Source organism: Melospiza georgiana, chromosome 4, assembly GCF_028018845.1.
Source record: "Melospiza georgiana isolate bMelGeo1 chromosome 4, bMelGeo1.pri, whole genome shotgun sequence".
NCBI lineage: Eukaryota > Metazoa > Chordata > Aves > Passeriformes > Passerellidae > Melospiza > Melospiza georgiana.
Genome location: NC_080433.1, coordinates 55,679,573 through 55,697,438, shown reverse-complemented (window position 1 = coordinate 55,697,438; position 17,866 = coordinate 55,679,573). Strand labels below are relative to the sequence as shown.

The 17,866-nt window shown below is 35.3% G+C and overlaps 1 protein-coding gene across 7 annotated transcripts in view; it reads right to left on the bottom strand.

Annotated features, from left to right (window-relative positions):
• FOXP2 (forkhead box P2) overlaps positions 1-17,866 on the bottom strand; it is a 399,281-nt gene that overhangs the window by 66,684 nt on the left and 314,731 nt on the right. The window contains exon 1 of one of the 7 annotated variants that reach the window (XM_058022211.1): positions 13,416-13,474. The exons of the other annotated variants lie outside the window; for them this stretch is intronic. The gene's annotated coding sequence lies outside the window, so the exon portion shown is untranslated. Of the gene's footprint in view, positions 1-13,415; positions 13,475-17,866 lie in introns of those variants that run through there. 7 annotated transcript variants of the gene reach the window in all.

The window sequence follows — 17,866 nt, the reverse complement described above, 5'->3', positions numbered from 1 at the left end:
TATTGATTTAAGATGCAGTAGGGAACAATGGTTATCTCAAACCACATTTTATAACATATTATATTCAGGAAAGGGAATTTCATGCATGACCATCTGAAGCACAACATATTCCACACCATTTAGAACTATCTCAGGTTCTCCTTTCATATTAATCACTTCTACTTAATTTAAAATTTACCAGACACCTCATCACTGAGAAATATTTCAGTTTAAATATTTGACTTGAGTTGCTCATCTTTTTTTTAATGACCAACTTTTTATATGGGTATAAAACAGTGTTTAAAATGTAGTTTTGTTCCCTCTTTCTGAATAGACTCCCACTATTATTTTTTACCAACTAGTTTCATTGAAAGGTTTCCAGCATTACAGGTAATGTAAAGTCCATTAGGTCAGGCTCTTCATAGCATGACATGCAGTAAATTACAAGTGCTTCAAGCAGCTCGGTGAATTACAGTTCATCACTTTGAAAGGTTCCCACTACAAGACTACAGATATCAGATCTGGCAGTTAGGATCCAATTAACACTTTGGTCAGAATAATCAGATTGCGTGTGTAAGACTTGTATAATTCGTTTATTGCTTCCATGCATCTTCTGTCTGTACGTAAATTTGTTGCTGTTATTTCAAAGCTTGGATTCAGTATTTCACTTGCCTTTAGGTTATATTTCAAGTCCTTTTGCAGTGCAGTGATGAACTCTCCCTGTTCCACCAATTTAGATCACTTGTCCCATAGATATTACTGCTTGAGAAATGGTTTGTTTCTGGTAGTTTTGTTTTGTATTCTTACCATGTCATTATATGTCTAGAAAAAAAATTGCTAGCAATTTTTACTAAGCACATTTTATTTTGTGTAACAGAGACAGTTTTCTCCAACATGATCACTGTGAATCTCACAGAACACCCAGATAACTGTAAATGACATATGCATTGACATTTACATGTGTACTGTCATGCAAAACCATTTCTTGCTACACTGAATATAATACTATAACTGAATGAAAAAAAAATTCTGATTTTGTGATATCATTTTCCAAGCCATGGTCAGTGTACATAAAGGTTCTTCAGGATAAACCTTATCAGTACAGAGTAATGGATTTCAAATTCTATGTTGTTACCTAGTGCTTTACAGCAAATTGCACTTTCAAGTCTTAGAGGCAGTGAGAATCCTTGGGAAGAAGTGAACTTGCCCAAGGTATCCCACTTTTTCCACAGAGAAGCAGTAATGAACAGACACACAAATGCTGAAAGTTTGAAACACAGAAACCTACAAACAGGACAAGGAAAAGATCAAAGGTAATGACACCTCTGTATATTGCTGCTGAAGATAGTCTGCCTTTTCCCCTCTGACTACCCAGTCACATGAAAATCTATGAAAGGTAACAGCTTATTCATCTATACAGCAATGTATAATTCAGCTCTTCATTGACACATGCATTTCAAATACTAGAGTAACAAGAATTAAAACAGAAACTTAAATTTATTTTTCAGTTTAAAGGTATTTCAAAATACCTTTAAATCGGATCAACAACACCCATGAATTACTGATATCTGAAATTATTTGATGGCCAATAATACTTCACATTTCAGTCCAGTTTCTAATGAGCTGCAGTACATGTAAAAAATTACCATCACAAGACCTACAGAAAGCCCAAGTACTATATGGCTCACCACCCAAATCAGTTTTCCAGAAGTATTGTACTATTTGGGTATCAGAAACCCCCAATCCATCTGCACTGTTTCCCACTCACAAGACAATGGCAGCAAGTGTGCAGCCAGTAGCCAGGCAAACCATAGCTCATAACTTTAACAGTATAAATTAGGAGGAGTGTCTATATACTATTTATACAGTTAAGAAAGGAAGAGAGAAGCTCTTTCAGATGGCAATTCAGACTGAATAAATTGAGCTCTGTTCTGAATTTTGAATTGTTCTGTGCGAGAGCTTTCTCTCCACGAATTACAAGGAAACCTCCCCGTGTTGGCATGTTACACTTGGTGATGAGAAGACTTCCTTTCCTTTAGACAGCAGAAAAAAACAAGTAGTGCATGAGTGAACCCCACACAACTGCAGAAGAAAAGAACTACCCAGGTGTAGACACTTGGAGATACTAAAATTATTCTTGAAGTGGAATATCTTGTATGTTTTCCAACCAGGACTATGTGATCTACAGATGGTCCTTAGTATACACATCAAACAGTATTAATTAAAATGTATTGTCAATCTTACAATTTGAAAAAATCAATATACTTTCCTAATGATGGGATTTTCCTAGTTGTGTTTCAATTCTCAGTGGACACAAGACAACTTTAGAAAATTTCAGCTAACTAATGACATGGTGACTTAGGTTTCTACTAGTTTAAAGGAACTCCAATAGCACATTTTATTTTAAAGCAATTCAATTTGAGACTTTTGTTTTCCAACAAAATGCATCCAAACAAATTGAAATATTCCTTCCCCACATGGCCAAATCAAACTCCATCCCATGAAACTCAATTACCAACTCCTTAAAATTTTCTGCATTTGCATTTTATTTGCGCTGTAAAATGTGCACAGGCTGAAGGTTCTCATCTGTATTTCCAGATCTTCATGAAGTGCATAATTGTTCTGGTCCCCTCTAAGAGTTTCTGCTTTAAGAGGAAGTAGAGGTTGGCCAAGAGAAACATCTTTCCCAGCTCACCAGAACAACACTTGTGCCATTTCCTAGCTTAAAGCTCAAGAGTGTGAAACCTATAAATACAAAATGGTGGAAACTTCACTTTCCTCCCAAAAAAGTCTTCAAATTGTAAACACAAACTCAGATACAATCAGAAAATAATTCAGCTCAACTACATCTTGAATACTTGAAATATTGCATTGAAATGTGGTCCTCTCTTTTCGCCAACTAGCCAGGGAAATAAAATGAAACATTATACCTTGTGCAAAAACAGGAGAATGAATCAGGGCCTATTTTGGAATTATGGAGATTGCTATTATTAGAACATGCATGACCAGCATCTGTGCAGTATGATTTTCAAAGCTACAGAATCCCCAAGCCACAGTCTGACTAAAGGACATATGTATAATTGCCAGACCTTCTCGTCTATCCATCTTGATGCTTTCCTGTGCACTGAGGCACTCCTATGCCTCAGTTTTCTGCATCGTTCCCCCGAGCTTAAAGTTATGGAAAAGGCAGTGCAATTTTCCCTTACACAATGCTTAGAAAGCCTGGCTCCCCATCAAAAGGAGGGGCCAGGGCTTTTCCAGCTGCTTCTTCATGTAGAATCAGTCTATGCTGCTGTATGTCTAAATGTGCACATAAGCATGTTCTGTGCCTAATCTTGGAATCAATTAGATGTTAAGAAAATATTTCTTCAAAATGAACATTTGAAAACATATTTTTCCTAGTCTAAAGATTTACTCCTTTCCCTCCCCATTCCCCTCCCTCCTCCCTGCTCCACATTTCTTAAACAACAACAGCTATGTAGGTATTACCACCAGCAAAATAAAGATAACTTTATATGGGTGCAAATGACAGAAAAGAAATTCTACCTGCAGCTGACATAAACACACTCTAGGCATAAACTGTGGCCAGCACGTGGATAACAGAGCTATTCTCTCTTGTAACCCTTGCACATAAGATGTAAAAACCCCATTTTAGGACTGTTTCAGATAGAAAGGTAAGGCTACCCAGATCACAATGATTTGGGTATCACTGCCACCTTGCCCAGGACACACACAACATACCCAAGATTTCCATTCCAAATCCTGTCCCTTCCCCTTTGAGTCAGTGCGGCCATAGCAAAGGCACATGTTGCAGGTGCAGAAGATTGAAAACAGTATCCAAACATATCAGTAGCATATCTTATGTATATTATTTAGACAGAGATAAAAGAAACATTTTTGATCTCAGCCAAACTAGCCTTCAATAGGACAGCTCTCCATTTACCCTGTCAAGGCTGACAAGTACTCTGTAGCTTTATGTACATTTATCAGGAGTGCATGGGGATTAACTAGTGTTAGTTGTTCCAACCTCTGGGTAAAATGGATGGATCTCAGTCAAATTTAAGCAATAAAAACTATCATTTGGCCCAAAGAGCAGCTGACATGTGGACAATTCTCAGGCTTTCAAGAAGTGTTGAGATTAATCCAATGAACCTATTTCCCTGTCTGGTAGTTGAATAAAATCCCTTATCTGTCCACTTTAGGCTCTTTTGATCAGTTTGTGATAAAAGGGGGCCATACCAGCAATCATGAAGTGCAGGCCTGTAGCCCATCTATCTGCTGCTTGGAGCAGCTGAAGCAAGCTGCTTTCAAGCTCTTCACGACAAGAAAATTAATTTTGTGTACAAGAAGACAATGAATGGGTAAAGCTGGCTGTAAAGAGAATAAGGAGATGATGCAGTGATCAACTAATTTCTAACCATTATTACTCCCCACTGAACAGCCACAGATTAAAACAGCACAAAAAAACAGAAACAGTGACCAACACAGTCAAGAGATGCCAGAACTAGGGCAAGAAATCACTCATCAGGACAGGGAACAGCTGTGTACTTTTTCACATTTATGTGAACCTTTCTATATCTGACCTTTCTATAGCAATTTGAAAAGAGACTTTCATGAATTAAAACTTTTAAAACAATGCAGTGCAGTTTAGAGTCATTTCTCAGTACTTACTGTTTATGTGCCTTTTGGATGTGTAATGCAAAGGTGTTTCAACATTCTAGCCAAGTAGAAACCACTGCAGCATTTCACGGTCTTGTGATGTGTTATATGAATAAGAGGCTTTCAACTTTTCGTGTTCTATAGAAAGTGCAGCCGTATACACACGTGAGTAGAAATTTTTTATCTTGTTTTGCTATCTGTCTTACTGTTTGGTCATTCAAACACACCTATTTGTACATCAAATGCAGTGTTTTAGGACTGTGGTCAGATCTGCCCTGGTGTGCAGTATTAGCATGACAGGCAAAAAGACAAATTTATCATGGCAAAAGCTCCCCCTCTTTGTCTCTTATTAGATACCTGAGCCTGACAGGGAACTCATTAGAATATTAACATTACTAATTTCATATTATCTTATGTACCAGGGTTTGTACAAGAATATTTTAACCATCTTACTGATATGTCTGCTTGCCCTGAGCATTTCCTAGAGGCAACAGAAGACAATGTGCAAATCCACTGACTAGTCCATCCTTGTAAAACCAGCATTGTCCTCACCTCTCTCTGTTTTCTACTACAGACACAAGTTAGATTGACTTTGCTTCTCACAAGACTATCTAAAATTAAATGCCCTAGGTTAGGCAAGATGAATTTGGAATTTTTGAAAGTTCATTTGAAAAGCCACAGGGCTCAGGGGTGAAAAAACTGCAGATAGACTGGGGTAAATATAGTTTAGCAGTATCTGCCAAGGAGAGACCTGAAAGCTGTCCATGGTTTCAACAGCTGGTATTGTTTGAATGTTTCTGCCATCCTGGTGCCTCCCACCAGGCATTCAGCCAGTCCCAGTCCTGCTCTCACAACTCAGCTCAAAGGAGCAGTTTCCTCAATACACTGCTCCTTTCCCCAGGAACACTTCCATCAGCAGTCTTGGGAGACTGCCAACACACAGCATATATTTAAGTACCTTCCATTTACTGAAATGTCACCTCCTTCATTAGACACAGGTGAGTGTCTCTGTCCTTTCACTGACTTTCTATGCCACCTGCCAATGTTTTGGGGTTTCTTTCAAGACTATGGAAATACTTTATTTATTTTTTCAATTTGTTTGTAGTCTACAGGTTTAGTACCAAAATATGAAGTGCTACTTAGGGAATGAAGCAAATTTAAAGATTTCTTCAGAAACTACAGTGTTCTCTACCTGCAGTGATAAAACATCTATCTACCTTTAAACTGAAAGATGGGAGTTTTTGAAATAGGAAGAAACTCTTAAATGTGAGGTGGTGAGGCACAGGAACAGGTTGTACAGAGAGGTTGTGCATGCCCCAGCCTTGGAAGTGTTAAGGGTAAGATTGGATGGGGCTTTGAGCACCCTGGTCTAGAGCAAGGTGTCCCTGCCCATGGCAGGGGCTTGGAACCAGACACTGAAGTCCTGTCAAACTCAAACCATTCTATGCTTTGCCACTGTTTAGGCATGCACTGATATGGACAATACAGCTGAAATCCTCCAAACTTGTTACCTTGAGAGTGCATCACCCATGAAAAGGCAACACATTTTCCAAAGCACAGATATTACGGATAATAAAGCAGTGTTTGTTTGCTTTGATAATTACAGGTAAACAATCTGTCTCTAAGGGGAGCCACATCCAGCACTGGTAAACTCATGATAACCCATGATATTCATGAGTTAACCTAATGGAATGCACAGCTGGCTATAGCCACAATGAAATGACTGAAAGAGCAATAAGGATGGATATTTAGTGATATACCTGTTTAGAAACAAGTTCCAAGAACAGGTTTACAGATTTTTTCTAGCATTAAAAAATGGAACTAGAAAGAAACAATTTCTGTAAAAGGTTCACTAAAATAGAACTAGGAAACATTTTTAAAAAAAAGTTTAGAACTTCTAATGCAAAAAAGCATGAAAAATACTTTCTTTTATCACTTTAATAACAACGTCTGATTTGTCAAAATAACAGTAAAAACTCTATAAATATCTGTTAAGGGATTATTCCAATAGGATGAAAAACTCTAGTGACGAAATGACACAGAATATAGAACTGTCATCGTGCATTTACATATAAAAGGCTGTTTAAAACTGACAGGCACATAAACAGAAAATACATGCTATAAAATTAGTCATTTTTAAGTACAGATCTTTAAATAAAACTGGCAGAGCACCTCCATTAGAGCTAACTCATTCTCAAGAGGAATCATAAAAAAGGTACAATGTATTTTTAACATATTTTCTTCAGTCTTGTATACTGATAATAGTTTGATTATTTCACTGTATGAACATATCTTCATCAACCTACCTTAAAATATTTTTGATATTTCTTAAATAATGCATTTTTGTTAAGGATGACATTATGTGTTTACATAAGTTTTATTTATGTTTTCAAAAGATGATCAGAACTGTGATTTACTAGATCTTGGATGCTGCTTGTCAGAAAAAAACCCATATATAGCACATCCAGGACTACTAAACAAAATGCATATTTTTAAAGTTCTTATGATGCAATATTTATAGGGAACTGAAGAGCTTTAATAGGCCTACAAGGGACGATGTTTTGAATGCACAACTCCTCATAGTCAAAAATAGCAGCAGCACATTTCAAACCAAGCACTGTATGAAACAACACCCTAAGTCTGAATTAATATAAACCACGTTAAATGATTATTGCTAGAAAAAAAAAGGAGTTCTGACAAGCAAATAAGAAAAAAGAAAATATTTTGACACTGATTTCACTGAAAATGCTGACTTTGAAAATACACAGAAGTGGAGTTTATTGCTCTTCCTTTAAAGGCTGCAATGGCCAGGGCCATGTCCCACCTCCCCTTTCACCAGGGAGTGCAGAGAACCTGGGCAGGGCCTGAAAGCTGAGCTGGGAGCTGCCCTGCAGGATCTCATGACCAGGACTGATGGCTGAGCAGGAGGCTCCAGAAACTCCCTCTGCTCTCAGCCACTCTACTCTGGACCAGCACCGACACCTGTTGCCCTGACCTTTCAAAACTTTATTTCATGAAAGTGCCTAGGATTTAATAAAGCAGTACTTTCCAAAGCTCTCTGAACACAGCTTGCAGATTTAGAAGAATTTGTTTTTTCCTCTCTGGACATGAAATCAATTAATCACAAAGCTTTGAGCCTAAGAAAATTCAGTATTATTTGTGTCATTGTAAAAATTTGAAATAAATATAGAACCTTTTGCAACATTTGAGACATTGACTTCTATGTCAAATATTCAAAAATATTTTCTGTATAAAATTCTATTTACCTCTCACTTTTATTTAGTTTTAGAAACAACTCAGAGACTACCTTAATGGCATTCAGATATTTATTCTAAGAAAAATAGATGTAACTTTCTGCCACACTATTTGGATTACTCATAACAAAACTTCACAAACTGATGTTCATTAAACATACATATAGACATAACTGTTATAAGCACTGAATAGCAATCTAATTTGAATTTTAATTAAAAGAAATAAACCAAAATAAAAGTATTTCTTGATAAAAAATTGTTATGTAAATTGCAGACCAAAAAGACACCTTGACAAGTGAGCTACCACATCCTCCTTTTCAAATGCAGAATAAATGGGTTTATTTCTGACACACATTTGTCTAAAATATTTAAACAAAATTTAACCAAGAGGAATTCCACAACACCACAACACCTCCTATTCCAGCACTTTCTTACTTTGCTCGTTTCCCAAAATTATTGGACATTTAACAAAAAGCTCCTCTGCATCAATTAAAGCCAGTTATTATCTGTAGACATGTACATACAAGTATAAAAATATGTAATTTTTTTCCAAAGATATAATTAATGATGAAATAATGCCATTTACCAACAAAATGTGTATTTTGGAATGAAATGGCTATAATGCTTTCCACTACTATTCTCTTACTGATTTCATGCCATATCAGTTAAAACTTTATCAGTAATCTTTTTTTTACACTGGACTATAGCTCACAAACAGAAGAAAATGTACATTTGTACCTGAACACCTGACCCACCTCTGAAATCAAAGCTACAGCTTTGCCCCCAAGTTTGACAGTAACAACAGCTGCCCCTAGAACTGACCTCAGGAATGAGGGATGTTTCTGGAGCTGGGCTTACCAAAACCCAGACACATTCATTTAAATACTGCATGACCCTGAATATTTTCCTCTTGACAAAAGACATTGTTACAGTTCACATATATACACTGTTTACAGTACTCCTAATGAAAAGATCATGTCTCACCTTCTGCATGATACCAGAGCAGCCACAGCTCTTCAAGTCTGTAAGAAGAGACCCAGACTTGCCTTTAAATTAAAAGTGATAACTGAAAAACATTTTCCATCCAAAAATTCTAGGAGGTTCAAAACCAGTGTTTCATAAAACACTACTAAAATATAACTAAGGTTTGCAGGTCCTATAGCAAAGGTTTGCTCATGCCCAAATTGGCAGAACAATCCAGTTCTGCACTATAAAACATGAGCATTAGACAATAGCATGAAAAGCAACTTATGCAATTCACAAGCAATTCTGAAGGGTTAAAAATATTGCTTATGAACAATTCACCTTTTTTTCCACCTAAAATAACATTTTTCCAATATGCTCTTGTAAGAATATTAGTGAAGGAAATTCCAAAGCAAAAGTTTTGCTTGAGATGAACCTGACTTTGACATTATGCAACCATGAAAAACTGGTATTAACAACATTGTTTTGAAAATGTAGGAATGTTTCAACTTCAAAATCCTATTTTTTGACCCAAAATTACTGTAACAAATTTCAGAGCATTTTAGTACTGAAAAGTCACAATAAAAATGTTATAAATTGAATACTTAATGAATCTCTAATGAAATGTTCAATGTTGGATCAGTTTTATTACTACTGATACTGATCCACTAAAATTGTAAAAGATTTCACAATTTTCACTACTCTTTTGCTTCTTTCAGTGGAATAGGTACTATTCCCAACCATGGCAAACCCAACTGATGACAAAAAAATATAATTTTATCAATCTGGTAAAAAATCTCAAGCTTATGTTCTCTGAAAAGTTTTCTAAATTATGGGCATTCAGACTCTGTTACTAGTCATAACAACATCTCGAAAAAATATTTAAAGAGAAGAAAAGTAGAAATATGAATGGTTGCATCAATTAAAAGACCAGTTAAGGATTATTAAGTTGGATTTTTTTTTCTCTGCAAACTTTTTGAACTCTGTATAAATATCAAATACTGGCAACAAACACAAAGAAATTAGAGCAGGATTTACACATGGAGGAAGAACACAGACAGGTAATAGAAAAGCAGACATGCTGCTGGCATCTTCTTGTTTATAGAGTTGCTGAAGAGGTTTAAGCTATTTACCTTTACTTTGGGAAGCACAAAGCTTTAGGTATTGCTTTAAAAAAAGTATATATACACATCTATCTGTCTCTCTATCTGTTTGTAGTCAGCAGTGTTGACCGAGACATTACTAGGAGTTTCTCAACAGCAAACTCATTAAGGTGGCAAAAGCCAGAATCTTGCTAAATTTTGCCCAATGTAAGGTGTCCTAAACCAATTCCTTAAATGAATGAGTTTTGAAGAAAACCACAGTGTCAATTGTTGCATTTGGTTATGTCAAACCAAATCTTCCAATTCAGGATGCAAAGACACTGAGAAATGAACATTTCTCAGTTATTTCTCAGTTCCCTGTTACTTTGTAGGCAACAGCACAATGAGTGGGCTCTGGAAATGAATCTGGTGGGAGCAGAGTGCACAGATCTTTGAGAAAAATCCTCTGCACAAGCCTCAACTCACTCCAAACATCCAGACTTCAGTGCCCATGGAACATTAAAAGAAAGATTTCAGGCTGAATAAAATCTCTATCTGCAGTAACATATACTGTGGGAATGGATTTAGTTCTTCGGTGTCTAACATTTCTTTGCCTTTTATACATTGAGGATGTAAAGACAATGATGAAGAACCATTAGAATAATGTAACAAAATATTTATGACGGCAACACTGTGAGTACCTGTGTTACTTCAGTATCTCTACAAAATCCTCAGGTTTTTACTATGGAGCACAAATGCCTCTTGTGCTAGGATAAACTTGTAGAAGCATGACAGTGTAACATAGAAAAGAAACTGAAATTCCTAGAAGTTAGTATCACGTAGGAAGTACATAATGTTATATCTATTGGCCAAAAGGATTAGCAGGCTGGATTTGTGAGCATCTGGATTTTTGGTATCTTAAACTATTTCATAGCAAGCCTTTTCACAATGTATAGCTTCCCAGCATGCTCCATCACAATTTCTGTAACATAACTTTCACAAAATCCTTTCTACTGTATTTTAAAGTCCTCACATAACTTACTAAAGTGTTAAATGATGAGCTATATCCAAGCCCCAATATAGCAGTTAAACATATTTTTATATATGCATATTTTACATACTATTTATATATACACCAAATGCTAAACACACTACATAGTATAGTTAAAAAGCCCTAAAGTGTGAAATATATGTACACACATTCTTTTAACTTTTATCTGTCTCCCCTGTTCAGAAACAACTGGACGAGCTACATAAATAATAAAAATAGGAAATAAGCCACACTCTTAAGTATCTATTATGAAGGGAATACTGTTTTAACAAGATCTATGGAATCACATTATCATTCTATTAATTCAATAATCTTGATGTTGTTACAAGATGGAGACAGTTATCAAAGCAGGGGATCATTCTTGTACGTAAGGATCACATCACTTAATGGGACAGAGGTGTCACATAAACCACAGTGTCAAAAAGATAACAAGTACAGGGCTGAGCCTGCAGTGGCAAAGGATTTATGTTGGCATATATGGCTCCAACAAAATAACTGGTATTTGATAAGCATGTAGATAAGGCTGAGTTTTAAACTGCTGTCATTAGAGTGCTGATTTTGTGAAGTTCCTCAGAAACTGAGCTTTTATTTTAGACGCAAACACTTTCAAAATCTATACATACTTCCCATTGACAAAGTGCTTCCATTAACTCAGCTTTGAAATGACAAATGTAAGAACACCTTCTCTTCTTTTGAAATTAAATTAATATTTATGGTAATTATTATAAAACAACTTTACCTTTGAGGACATTGGTCCTCAGGGTTTGCACAGGTTTCTAATAAACTGTTTCTTCTGATAAACTTTAGGAATTATTCTTCATGATTTGGTATATTCCTCCTTAGAACTGGTAGCCAAACCGGTATTTTTTACACCTTTTTTCCATTCATATAGTTTTACTCAAAAAGAATAAATTCTAGGCATGATATTTCTTTTACTACTTCATTTCTGTGTGCAGATGATGGCAGTGCCCACTCCCACCTACATGGCACATGAAAGTTTGAGTCAATTCAAGAATTCAAGACAATAAACTGGTTTTGGTACGAGTACTTCTACTCTTACAGCTTCCAGGCTCTGCTATATATATCATTTTGTCTCAAAATTATTACAGAGGTATTACAATAACCACATATTGGCTAGAAGATTGGAATTCTAATGCCTTTTTAGGCTGACTACAGGTTTGCAGGTAAAACACCAAGACAGCCCAGTATCAATCTCTGAACGTCATGTTTGTAAGATGGATGGATGAAGGCAGCGCCACTTCTGCTGGCTTTAGCCTTAACTGCTCCATAGGTGTGGCCCTTCATTTCATACAGTTTGTGAACAGAGACATCCTATGAAACCACACGAAGGGAACAGGCTGCATTTGAACAATCATGTGCTCAGCCAGCATAGCTAGCAAGGTCATTAAGAAGGTACTACTGTAGCTACAGAGCTACAATGCAACCATTTATATGTAAATAAAGCCTTGGAATTTTAGGTATCATGTTACATATATGTAACAAATTGAAAATGAATAGAAATTAATTAGGTACATGAACAAACACAAAATGGAGGGGTGATTCAACAGACCAAGGATGCTACTTTATCCAGAAATGGTGAATTCAGACAAAGACCAACTCAGGACTAAATAATAAAGAATATCTAAGTCCAGCTATCTTTTGTAAGTTCCTACCAAATGTCAGCTTCTTCAGGCTATCAGCATGCAAGACAGGACTTTCTAAATGAATAACTCTATTTCTATTTTTTTCTGTTTGTCTCCTTATTACAACAGCATGATGACTATTGAAATAAAAAATGACTGATGTATGTTGTATTCTTCAGAAACCAATAGTGGGAAGATGTCCTTAATTCCTTAATTTATATTTCTGGAAATTGTTACAGAGGCAGTATGTATAATGTGCAGCCTTTCCCAGCTCCAGCTCCAGATTTATGCAATAGTTAGTGAATGCAGAGCAAAGTTTGGAAATGGATTATCACAATCTGACGTGAAGCAGAACTGAAATGATAAAGCTGATTGAAGAAGGCAAACCTTTCCTTAAAAAAATATTCTGTGAATTATCCTAGATTTCATCCTTTGCATTAACTAAAACAAGATTATATGGCCAAAATCTTTTTGTACCGCTTCACTTTTTGCAGATTAATCCTGGCTGATAATGAAAACTACCATCGAGCTAGCTCCAGGTAAAATAAAGTTTGCATGGCCATCATACTGGCATTTCAAAAGCACAGGATGAGTCTCATACTGTGACATTTAAAAGGCAAGAAATCCCACTTAGATGCTTTATTTGTACTTTGTGTCAATCATGCCACTTGGCACAGAGCAGAAGTGTTGTCAGGAATACTGTCTACATCCTGAGTGAAAAACAAAACTCTAAAAGTGCATGTGAGGGAGAGAAACTATAGAAATGAGGAAAAAATTCACTTACATTTATCCAAGATGGCTGTCGCTATTACTGTTGAAACTCTGCTATGGGCTGAGGTCACAAGACCCTGTAAGCTAAAATAGAGAAGCTTCAGCTGAGGGTAACTGAAGCTGCAGCACATTAAAATACATTTTAAGGTTATTGGTAATGACTGGAGTTTTAATTTCTTGATCTGTTTTTCCCACTTTTCACAAAAAGTGTCTTCTACTTTTTTTGTCATTTTTCAAGCCAAGAGGGAAGAGATTTTCAGTATCATCCTCTACCTCAGTGTAAGTCTGTCTGTATGTTATATACCATACACGATATGAAAAGTATGATGGTTTCATTGGTGTGAGTTTGGAGTCACCACATTATTCACAAATGGAGAAACCCTACACAATTTATGCAGATTCTCCCAAACAAAACTAGAATGGAACATTTATACAAAAACACATCACTATATATATAGGAAATGCAAATTATATATGTAAAAAAGCTAGCTTTAAAATCTTCAAAAAGGTATTACAATGCACCACTGACCTTTTTTTTTCCTTCTATAAAGGGAATTTTTAAAACTATGTACCTTTGAGGAATTTTGATAACTTTTATATCTTAGAAATACCAAAATAACCTTAAAATATTTTTGTATGCATATAAATACTTTAGTCTGAAAATCTACTGCATCTTAACTTCACAGGACTTAAATCATGTGTGTGATCTATTAGGCAGCTAGAACCTACTCTTAACCCATTATATAAAATGAATATGCATTTTTTTAATTTTAATAAAAACCATATTCTTGGCTTCAGTAAGGGGCCAGACACAATTTGTGACTAATTTTGGATCAGAAATTCTCTCTCCTGGCCTAGAAATCACAATGATTTGAAAAAATTGATATGTAAAATTCAAAAATTAAAAAAAAAAAAGTGAATCATATTACTGGTAGTGTCAACAGCAGAGACTTGTAATAATAGAGAGAAAGAGACTAGTAAAGTTCAGCTGAGAAAGGTGCATGATTAACAACCCTGCAGTTTATTATCTGTACTAAGATTGCACAATAGCTGACTATATAAATACACACTTGTGGATATTCACATATAAAAAGATGTGCAATGTTGAAAAAATAATTTCTAGAGTGTGCCTCAGAGGCTTTGCTATAACTGAAATCAACAAAAGGAATTCCAAGAACACAAGGAATGCAATGAATCTGAACTACAGAAATCTTGAAACAGTCAAATAATAACAGAAGCATATCTATTGTACATATTTGATTTATGTTAAAGAATGACCAATTGCCAAGAAATACAGTAAAGTGTGGAATCTCTGTGATTTCTGAGCAAACCTAAAGGAATGAAATTCCCATCACAAAATACAGATGTTGACTTCATTTCTTGTGCAACCACAATGTGACTTACAATAGATGAGACTGTACAACAGATGAGAACTAAGGAACTACCAAGGTACTACAATATTTTCAATGTATTCAAAGAAACAGTGTACACGGTTGAAGCTGGGGAATCCACTAAAACAGTTAAACATTAGAAACATTGCTAAAAAATTCACTCCAGAAGTCACCATACTCCTAATGAACAAAGCAGTCAAACTTGTAATCTCAAAGACAAGCAAAGAAGGCAACGTGATTCTAAGAGAAACAACCATCAGGAAATAATAGGCAGAATTTTCCAACAAAACAATGACTGCTGCATTTTATTTTTTTAATAGAAAAAGCCAGCAAATTTTGTTTGAATTCCTCGCAAAGAGTGGGATAAGTGATGGCTAAGGCATTTGGGTTAGAACACTAACTCCTTTGCCTTTATCAAGCCCATTTCAGTACTGAGATGACTAGCTGAAGTTCCATGTAGCCCATGTAGAATGTATTTCCTACCCTTGGTGCTATGGGATAAAAGGCACATCACCTGAACACAATATCTCAACTATTACTAGTTGTGTGCTTCCAACTAATGATAAACACTAGGGGAAAAAAAAACAACAACAAAAAACAAAAAAAGCAAAAGCAAACTGAACAGAATTTATAATTCTCCTCCTGAGCAGGGAGGCTGCAGTAACAGAATTTAGACAATTCTGAGTTTGTTTGACTATGTAGAATGTGGTCTAAAATGCCCAGTTTGAATAGGTAAAACTCAATTCACAATAAGTCCTGCTCATTTCATAGGCAGTCATTTATTTAGAAGAAATTAAAGAAAAAAATTAGAAGTGGTAATGGGGGATATTGCTCTACCAAATGCAAAAAGTCTGCACTACAATCTAAATCTGAAATAGTCATCTGAAGTAATCAAAAGAGAAAAACAGGCATTTCTGTGGCACAATTCATTAAATCCTAATTAGATGTCTAAATCAGATTGCATAATTTGTCTCTTAAAGCTGTGTTGACTATGTGTTGACAACAATGTGTTGACTAAAAGTGCCTTGACTATGAATGGTGACAAAAAGGCCCTTGAGCCTGGACTATTAAGGTGAAAGGCAGAGACAAGGTGTAACCTTCTATTGTCTGGTGCAATAAAGCCCTCTTCCAAGAGACCAATTATCTAACATTGACTTCTCCTTAGTATGCACCTGAAGTAGTCATTTGTATTTATGTTAAATAGACGTAAAACCAGACTACTCTGTATTGACTTCACACATTCAGACAGCATCACAGAGGTGCAATGCCCTAAAACTATTTCCAGGCAAACAGCAAAAGTAAAACTGCCAGACACTTCAGTTTTTCTTCAGATATGGGAGGATAACTAATGAAGAACACTGCTGAAATCCTCAATCATTTTGTTCTGTATGGGCATACCTATAACACTCTATAGCCTATGTAAACAAACCCATCAACCAAGCAACCCTCAAATTCCCTTCTTTCACTTCAGTTTTGAAGAAAAAAATCTCTGGTGATAAAAAACTATTGAAAATATTACAATCTACACATATGTGCACACAGAGAACAATCAGCGAGAGATCTTAGGTATGAACATTCATATTAAAAAAACTATCTAAAAAATCAGCACGATGTTTCAGGAAGGCAGAAAGCAGGTTGACTATGATGGCAATAGCTATTAAAGCAAAACTTTGGTTTGAATGAAGTTCCATGAATTTAAAAAGTATGTAAAATCAGGTGTAGGTAAAATTTAAAATAGCAAGTAGTAAAGTACATGTTTTTATTATGAAATAGCCTATTATAAAATTTCCCAATATTATGTACCCTTCAGCTTTATGGAGCTCATTAGATTAGATATGACAGTAGCCTAGGCCTCTTTGCAGATACATATGACAAACTTAGGCAGCTAACAAAAGAACAATCATGATTTTGATAATCAATTTCAGAACTGAATTGAATTTCCAGAAATTATCTGAATGAAAATTAGCTCCCAGATAGATGGGGGTTGGTACATTTGGTTTAAATTAATCAGGTGGATAAAAACAAAATAACTGAAAAAAAATAAACCATATTATTTTGTAAATATTTACAGATTAATTCAAATTTATCAACTAGGAAAATTAATCAGAAAGTAGACTGACAGCACCTCACACAACTCAGTGATCACCATAAATCCAGACAATGTATCAGATTTCATCAGAATAGAGGTCATGTTTTAAATGAAGGTACAATTTGTAATGCATTATTCATCCATCTGAAAATATTACAAGGTGGGATACCTTTTTTATAGTTTATTACCATAGCATATTACAAAATGCATTTGTAAAATAAATGTTTAACTGATGAGTCTATGACAAGTCGTTAGAAAGCATATTATAAGATGTAAATATTGTTAAAATACGTGTGCATGTATAATGCATGAGTTACAGTCATCAGGCATGGTAAAAATTGTCATAAAATTTAACAAATGATAGTAAGATATTTATAAATGGCATCTAAACAAAAAGTGAGCACAGAGAGTAAATGTTACTAAAATTAATTCTTGAATGAAGATTCTTTTTTTCTCTTCTCTTTTTACTCAGAACAAATCAAGTTAGGTGATTTTTTTTTCTGTTTAGATGCTAGTAAGCAATGTCTGAAATAAATTCTTCTTGCTAAGATTCCAAGGCACACAGAAACTTCTGCCTTCAGAAGATTTGCAGGATAAAATTGCATACAGATCTCTATTAGCCCAGCCCTGATTAACCTGAACATCTTCAATTTTTTTCCTATGGAGAATTAAAATGCACTGGACAAATCTGAATTATTACTTTTACAGAAAAAATTTTGGAGGAGGCAAATTGTTGTAACTCTATACTGTAATTCTTTGTCTACTCATCAGAAAAAACTTCAACAGAGCAGGGAAGAAAACCTTACCTTTCAAATACTGAGCATTTCATTAGTGATGCTTAAGATTTATATAAGCCTTCTATATGCTATTATAGTTTTTTATAATTCAATACTGTACAGCAAAACACCTATCAGAGAAAAGGTTTTCATGGGTTTTGGTATATCTGTAGAATATAAACAAAGTTCTTCACCAGGATATTTCCCA